Here is a 9153-nt window from a genome sequence, read left to right on the forward strand (position 1 = left end):
ACAGAGGATACATCGAATGTCAATGATATACCATGTGATATTACAACTGAAAATATGTGTCCATGTTTTACTTTTGCAGACCTAGTGCAGATTTCTTCACTCCAGGAGATGTGTGGGGGCCCGGATGGGGACTGTTTGTGTAATAGATCCACCACATATAAAACCTCTAATAAGAGGTTTTACCCTATACAGTCCCGATCCGAGGTCCTTGACAGATTTCAGGATTTGATCCAGAGGGATCTATGTGCTTTGAAAGCTATCTCAGATGGCAAAGTATTGAAAAATAATTTGACAAAAAATGAACATAAAGCCTTTCTAGAATTACAAAATATGCAAGATGTTGTGATACGGAAAGCTGACAAGGGAGGAGCGGTCGTGATCCTTGATAGTGAGCTTTACAAGAATCAGATTCTGGAATTGTTGAAAGACTCTAATATCTATCTCTCATTGGATTGCAGCCCTCTCCTCCCTTGTCAGAAAATACTCAATACTATTTTGGATAGGGGTCACTCTTTGGGCATATTGTCTAAAAGAGAAGTTGAGTTCATGTATGTGGAACATGCAATTACACCCATTTTTCACGCGCTCCCCAAAATCCATAAACCAGGCTTCCCTCCCCTACTACGCCCAATTGTGGCAGGTATCGGCTCATACTCTGAAAATTTATCGGAGTGGGCAGATTCTCTGTTACAACCACTTGTGCCATTAATACTGGGATATTTAAGAGACACTGGTACAGTTTTGGGTAATTTTCTCTCTTTTGACTGGCATAAAAACTTTATATGGGTGACAGCAGATATTTCCTCATTATATACTAACATTCCCCACCAATCCGCTATTGTTGCTTTAAAATGGTTTTTGGAACATTACAGTAACTATACTCTAGAACTGCAGGAATTTTTATGTTTGGTTTTGGATTTTTTGATGAGACATAATTTTTTTATGTTCAACAAAAAATATTATTTACAGCAATCAGGAATCCCTATGGGAGCTAAATATTCACCGTCAATAGCAAATATATATATGGCGTGGTGGGAGAATAGTTTCCTTTTTTCTGACAATAATCCCTATAGAGAAGATTTTAAATGGTACGGTCGTTATATCGACGATATGTTGTTGGTTTGGCAGGGGGACACAGAGAGAATAGCTGAGTGTATAGAATATTTGAACAATTGTACTACATCAATAAAACTCACCTTCTCCAGCGACCCAGAGAAAATTGTTTTTCTGGATCTATGTCTGGAGGGCGATAATGACACCAGCAGGGTGGTCACATACACCCATAGAAAGCCTACAGCTGGCAACACTATTCTCTCTGCCTCCTCCTGCCATCCACCACACGTCCTAAAAAATATCCCCAAGGGAGAAATGATAAGGGCTAAGAGGAATTGCTCTACCCAAGAGCTCTTTGAAAGAGAGGCTAAAAATACTGCAGCCAGATTAAAGGTGAGGGGCTACACCCAAACCAATATTAATAGAGGCATTAATTTTGCCAGATCAAAAAATAGGGAAACCCTCATTTTTCCAAAAAGAAATAAAAATAAGAACATAGACAATGAGAACAAAAATGTTAATGGGGACATAAATGACAGGGAGCGCAAAAATGTAATGATAAAGGAAAACACTACTAATAAAGAAAAACCTATCACCTTTATTACCAATTATAGTAGGGATTATTTTAAGATTTGCAAAATTATACATAAACATCTCCATGTTTTGAACTATAATGAAGAATGGAAAAATATAGCATCTACAGGGATAAGATGTGTAGCAAAAAGAGCCCCTACAGTGGGCCAAAAAGTCAGCCCAAGTTTATTTAGGGAAAATTTTCCCAGAATTAATACCTGGCCTAAAATAAACGGGAATTATAAATGCGGCAGCAAAAAATGTATCTGCTGTCAACACATGCTTATCTCGAAAGAGGTCACATCTATGGCCAATAACAAAAAACATATGCTAAAACAATATATAAACTGTAAAACAGACCATGTAGTATATGTTATAACATGTAAAATATGCAACCTACAATATGTGGGTTGTACCACCAATGAACTGAAGGTGCGTATAAGAAAACATTTAAGTGATGTCCCTCATTTTATGTCCCGCAATGTCTCAGCGGCAACAAGACATTTTGCCACTGTTCACAAGGGCGATATCTCAGCGTTTTCTGTACAGGGAGTGGAGGTGGTCTCCACACCTGTCAGAGGAGGCGATCGCAAACAGAAGCTTCTGAGTAGGGAAACATATTGGATGTTCATTTTAGACACTTGCATACCGAAGGGTTTGAATAGAAAGCATGATTTAACCTTGCAGTATATGTAGTGCACCAATATATATATGTTTTTTGAATGTGAAAGTCTGTGAAGTACTGCGTCCCCACCCACATGTTCCTGGGAGGATCTCCTAATCCAGGAACACCTGGGTCTGGGACACAGTCTCCAATTAATCAGAGAAGGAGGAGTAATCTATTTGTGTGGTATATAAAACATTTGTTTTTAGTACACCTTTGTATTGTCTTGAAGAAGGGCTCAATACCACAGCCCGAAACGCGTCACAATCTTTCTGTGTCTCTCCATGTGACATTTTTGTTGGATTTTATACTACAAGCCAAATAAAGAAAACTTTTTATATGCTGAAGCTGGAATCAACCTTTCTTTTTGTTCTTGGACTTATCAAGTGTGGCTAGGTTCAAGCCACTCCTTTCCGTGCTTCATGCAGGTGACTAGAGGTGAGAGCTGCTAAAACCCCTTTCTCATATTAAATGTTATATATGATTGAAAGTCTGTCACACATAGGGTAGCGAAGGATTTGGAAGTGTATGCGCAAACAAATTTATAAAGATATTTGGGATGTGGAAACGTCGCACAGGAGATATCCCGCGGATAATGTCAATGCTGTCACCTGCGGCTAATGAAAAATTACAGGGAGTGTCACAGGTGTTTGGGATGAGGAAATGTTATACAGGAGAGGTACCACCAGTAATGTCACTGCCCGCAGCGTCTACGAAAAAAAGTACACTGTATGTCACAGAATAATTTTTAAGCGCACACGTTACACTGCAGATGTGGCCCTGGTAATGTCACTATCATAAGCGGACACCGTCTAATGATAAAGAACACTGTATGTCACAGATACATTTTTGAAGCGCACACGTTACACTGCAGATGTGGCCCTGGTAAGGTCACTGTGAGAAGCGGACACCATCTATTGACAAAGTACACTGTATGTCACAGATACATTTTTTAAGTGCACAAATTACACTGCAGATGTGGCCCTGGTAAGGTCACTGTCAGAAGCGGACACCGTCTATGGAAAAATTACATGGTGTGTCACAGATACTTAGCTTGAGAAGCAACAGGAACAGGAGAATCACTACACAAGCAGAGCACTCCTCAGAAGAACTATTAGCCGCAGGGAAACTAGTTAAAGGCGGAACATATAAAGGGGCCACCTGACTGATAATGAGCAACACCTGCGAAGGGGTGGAAACCTGTCAACAACAATGAAAACATTAGAGATCTGTCAGATCGACTCCTGAGTCTTCCGTCTATCTGAACTTCTAAGATATCTCCCAGAGCCGGCGGTGACACACTGTAATGCCCGTAACCACACACTGTAATGCCCGTAACTACAGCATTACAGTGAGGGCAGTACTTACCTGCACGTTTATTGGCTGCCAAGAATCGTGGGGGGAGGAGACTCGAGCATTGCGCTCGAGCACATGCGGTACTCGGCTGAGTACCACCATCTGCCGAGCATCGAGATGCGTGAGCCGAACTGGTGTTCGGCCGAGCATGCTCAATCAACACTAATGAGCGGTCATGTGACATGCTTACATCACCAAAGGTCCTTTACCCTCAAATTTAATTATTCCCGGTTACACTGTATCCTCTAATATACAGCTGAAACTCGAAAAATTAGAATAGCGTGCAAAAGTCAGTTTATTTCAGTAATGCAAATTAAAGGGAATTGCATTAAAGCAGCTTAAAATTAGAATTTTGTGAAAAGGTTCAATATTCTAGGCTCAAAGTGTCGCACTCTAGTCAGCTAATTAATCTATAACCCCTGAGCAAAGGGTACCTCAAAATTGTGACTTTGGGGTTTCATAAGCTGTGAGCCATAATCATCCAAATTATAACAAATAAAGGCTTGAAATATCTTGCATTGCATGAAATGAGTCTATCTCATATATTAGTTTCACCTTTTAAGTTGCATTACTGAAATAAATATATGTTGCACAATATTCAAATTTTTTGAGTTTCACCTGTATACCTAGGAGCATTGTATATAGTGGTTTTGTTGAAGTTTTTCCCCCAAGTTGTCACCAAAGCCACAATAAAACCGTGATGTACAATAATCCCCAAACACATATGTCTGTAGAGCTGTGCAGGAGTGAAGAGCTGGAGGCCAAATTGTCACTCTACAGTCCTGGAACAGTGCTGCCTGAGGCCATCATATCGCATTACCTCATCAAGAAGGCACCCCTGTTTATACCAGTGTTATTGAACGCATAGTTTAAACACATTTTACTGCAACCATTGCACTACTTCATCAGATCGTGTAGTTCAAAGACATTGTTACCAAACTATATTGTCAATACCAGTGTGTTGTGTGTTTGTAGAAGGAGAGGTTTATTTAATTGTGCGAAAATAAATCTGATTTGCTCACAGTAGATACATTTAATAACCATATACATATTATACATACATTTAATAAATCCTGACCCTCATTAAATACTATAAAATACTATAATTATGATTGTAAATCTCAACAACACAGTCACGGTCCTTTTAAAATCACATGCAGAGCTCTTGCATGTGTCAATTATAACGACGGTCTTTATGGCTTAATTCTTGCAATATATTGCTAGGTTTAGACAATCCACTTTATATTAATTGCTCTTTGATTATGTGCTTTGCAGCACTTTATATAGAGTACCAGTTCACACCACAGTCTATCCTCTATTTGTGGACTTTATTGGAAGTGCAATGCTGTATTTTCAAAAATAAGCAACAGGGACCATAGATATTATAATAATCTCCTAATATGTCACCATTTAGGGTGTGCTTATGGAAGCAATATTTCTTACCGGTCTCAGCGTTCCCTTGCATACATCCCTCTCGCCTAGGGTTGCAAGCTCGGTATATCTTCGTGCATGCGTACTTTGCTCTTACCAACACCAGACTTGAAATCTTTTCTTTTCGAAATTCAGATTATTATTCCCAGATTACACTTGCAGTATATTCAGCCGATTTTGCCGTCTTATTAATATCCAGACGTGTTTTGGAAACTTGTTCCTTCTTCAGTGGTAAAAATAATGGTATTATTATTATTATTATAATACTTTCTTTTTTTTTACCACTGAAGAAGCAACAAGTTTCCGAAACGCATCTGGTGATTAAAGGGAGTCTGTGACCACAAGTTGCCCTTATACTGTAGATTGCTTACATAGTACTGTAACATAACTAAAGATTAGTTAATTGGTACCTTTGTCTATTTGTTTGGATGTTCACCAAGGGCAAAAGAGTTTTATTCATATCTAAATGAGGGCTTGCAAGTGCCTAGGGGCAGCATTCGGGCTGTAAGTGCCCAGGCCGCTCTTCACTCCTGCACAGCTCTACAGACATATGTGTTTGGGGATTATTGTACATCACGGTTTTATTGTGGCTTTGGTGACAACTTGGGGGAAAAACTTCAACAAAACCACTATATACAATGCTCCTAGGTATACAGGTGAAACTCAAAAAATTTGAATATTGTGCAACATATATTTATTTCAGTAATGCAACTTAAAAGGTGAAACTAATATATGAGATAGACTCATTACATGCAATGCAAGATATTTCAAGCCTTTATTTGTTATAATTTGGATGATTATGGCTCACAGCTTATGAAACCCCAAAGTCACAATTTTGAGGTACCCTTTGCTCAGGGGTTATAGATTAATTAGCTGACTAGAGTGCGACACTTTGAGCCTAGAATATTGAACCTTTTCACAAAATTCTAATTTTAAGCTGCATTAATGCAATTCCTTTTAATTTGCATTACTGAAATAAACTGACTTTTGCACGCTATTCTAATTTTTCGAGTTTCAGCTGTATATTAGAGGATACAGTGTAACCGGGAATAATTAAATTTGAGGGTAAAGGACCTTTGGTGATGTAAGCATGTCACATGACCGCTCATTAGTGTTGATTGAGCATAACCTGTCCCCAGCCTGTTGCTTGGCACGCTCTGTAAGCCTCTTACGTCATCCAGTGCACTGGCCGAGATCCCGCCGGCTCATGCACTTCATGGAACGATGCTGCTGCTCACAATGGTCATCACAGTGCGCAAAAAGTAGAATTTTTCCAGACTCATTCAGAACAAGCCTCTGTTTCTTTTCACAATTAACACTTATGTGTGTATAAATACGGTCAGGCATTTTGCCCCCGTTACACATAATTTTTGGATGCTTATGAAGAACAAGCTACTGTCATGACATTAAAATGTGCGTGCATATAAATATGTGCAGGCATCTGCCCCTATTAAGGTATAATTTTTGGACACTTAGTCCCAACAAGCCACTGTTTTTTTTTTTTTCCTTAACAGTGTGTTTTATTGTGACATTGACATTATGTAATGACCGGCATCACGCACAGGGAGGGAAAAGGGAAAGCCCTGCCCAAGGGAGAGGGAAAGGTGGTGACCCCTGACTCACCTTGCGGCTGGCACCTGACTGCCCTGACGTCCCTAGACGGGTTCCTCACCCGTGCGGCGATCACGTGCCTAAACCCTGGCTTTCCCTAAAATGAGCCCTAGATAGTGAACGGGACGATGGGATTGCTAGTCAGCACCACTGACACTAAGAGGGAAACACCAGGGAGAGGACAGACAACACAGACAAACACACCCAGGTGGGCGACCACAGCAGACCACAAAGGCCCAACAGGGATCCAGAGGGTAGCGTTCTGGACCAACAACCAGAGAACGCAGCAACACAGCTCCAGAGGGTCAGAATAGATGTCCAGGCAGGAAGCTCTATATCTGGCAACCAGAGAAGTGTGAGAGGGGAATATAAGGAGGTTGGGAGTGCTGGACAAGGAACAGCTGAGGAGAAAGAGCTACGGATCCCTGAGTGAGCCAAAAGGGTTGCAAAGCAAACCCAGAAAGCTACCATAAGGAAACAGCCCTATCTTACATAGAGCGCGCAGCCAACCGCTGCGACTTCCTGACCCCGGGTATAACGGAGTCAGGCGTGGTTCTTGACACCCTCGTGACACATTATTTGCTATTGCTGAATTTATGGTCAAGAGTTTAAAAGAAGGGGGAGAAAGAGAAAAACAAAAAATCAGAGTCCTAGGAGACCTCAGACTGTTATATACCAATTTTCAATTTGAGCATATTTGATTTGTGTAGAATTCACTCAGACACAAATTTGATATTTTTTATTGATAATTCTAATTTCCCATGTCAATATCTATATTGAAACAAAAAACCATAAATCCTGCAGTTTTAGTATTTGCCACTAGGCCTAATAATTGGAACTACTTGGTCTGCACAGATCAATTTACTGTGGTTACCTGCTTATCTATACACAGAGGTGATATCATTATAGGCAGGAATACAATGACAGATGAGATAGGATCAACTATTCATAATAGGTGAATGTCAAAGCTTATCTATTCTTTCCTCATACAATGACCTCTGCAAAGGTCACAGAGCATGCCTAGAAAACTCTCCCATAGAAGTCTATGAGGTCCCTTCCAGACCATTGTGTCTATGGCCCATGTGGCTGTCGTAAAGCATTTTCAATTTGGCAATATTAATCTGTCCAGTTAGGAATCATTACAGATTGTGACTGATTTTTTCTGCTTTGGTGCAAATGAAAGTGACAACAGTTTCAATGGAAAACCAACAGCAAGACAACCCCAAAAAAGGAAGTGATGCTGATTCCCACATACAATTGCTCCATCCTTATCCAACCTGATTTATTCTTCTTCAGTTTGTGTTTAGTTAGTGTTCTTGTCCTTGTTGGTAGCAGGAGGTGATACCTGCTGATGCTGAACAATTAAGCTGTGCAGATAGTCCTGCTCCTCCACAACCACACATGTTGTCCCAAGAAGATTTGCTGTGTTTATAAGCACAGCCTCAAAATCTTGGAAACAATAACAGTAGATGGGCCGTTACTCAAGGAGGGCTGGACAACGCAGTAGAAGAGCATCAACCCAGCATCAGGAATGTTATATGCTCTACAAATCATGCATTGATCCTTATTCTGCAGCAGAACTATAGTATTTTCACTGTTAAGAACATCAAGGAGTCCTAGAAGTGATGATATGGTAACTACTGAGCCCTGATCTCAAAATCATCTAGTCTCTCCGGGATAACATGATGAGACAGAAAGATTTCATTGCTGACTTCCTTCAAAGACAGTGTGCAAGTGTGCCTACAAGAATTGATGCAGTTTTGAAGGCAGAGGGTGGTCACAAAAATAAATATTGCTTTGATTTAGATTTCTCTTTTGTTCATTCACTTTCGATTTTGCTAATTGATGAAAATAAGCTATTAGAAATTTTATTTAGAAAGCATTCTTACTTTGTAGCATGTTTTCCCACACTTGCCTAAAACTGTTGCACAGTGCTATATATATATATATATATATATATATATATATATATATATATATATACACAGTATATATATTGTAAGAAGGTACAAGGAATCATCGTAAATGGTAGATATATGTCACCGAGGTTCCTGGCCTCGGTGGAGTAAAAGCCAGTTTTCATGTATCAGCAGCAGTTGCTGTGTGACACCTTGCTATCTAGTATGGCTGTAAATAGCTGATCCGGGATGGCTCTTACTGGGAGTAGTCAAAGTGCTGAGTGGGTAACTACTCCTCACGGTCCAGGCCGGGTTTTGACAGGCCTATAAAAAATCAGCCAGCAGTGTCAGGTGGGTGGATTACTCCTCTCTGACACTGGAGCTGTGTGAAACTCTGCTGAGATCTGAGGCCTGTGTGTGGGGTGAAATCTGAAGACGGGTGAGCAGGTCACCTAAAGCCTGCAGGTGGGCTTTCTGAGGCTGAGCATTCAGCCAGGATCAAAGGTGAATGTTTTTCTGTATGAACTGTTTTGGGTGTGAACTAACACTAATACTGAAAATGGACTG

This window comes from Bufo bufo, chromosome 3 (genome assembly GCF_905171765.1).
Source record: "Bufo bufo chromosome 3, aBufBuf1.1, whole genome shotgun sequence".
Taxonomy (NCBI): Eukaryota; Metazoa; Chordata; class Amphibia; order Anura; family Bufonidae; genus Bufo; species Bufo bufo.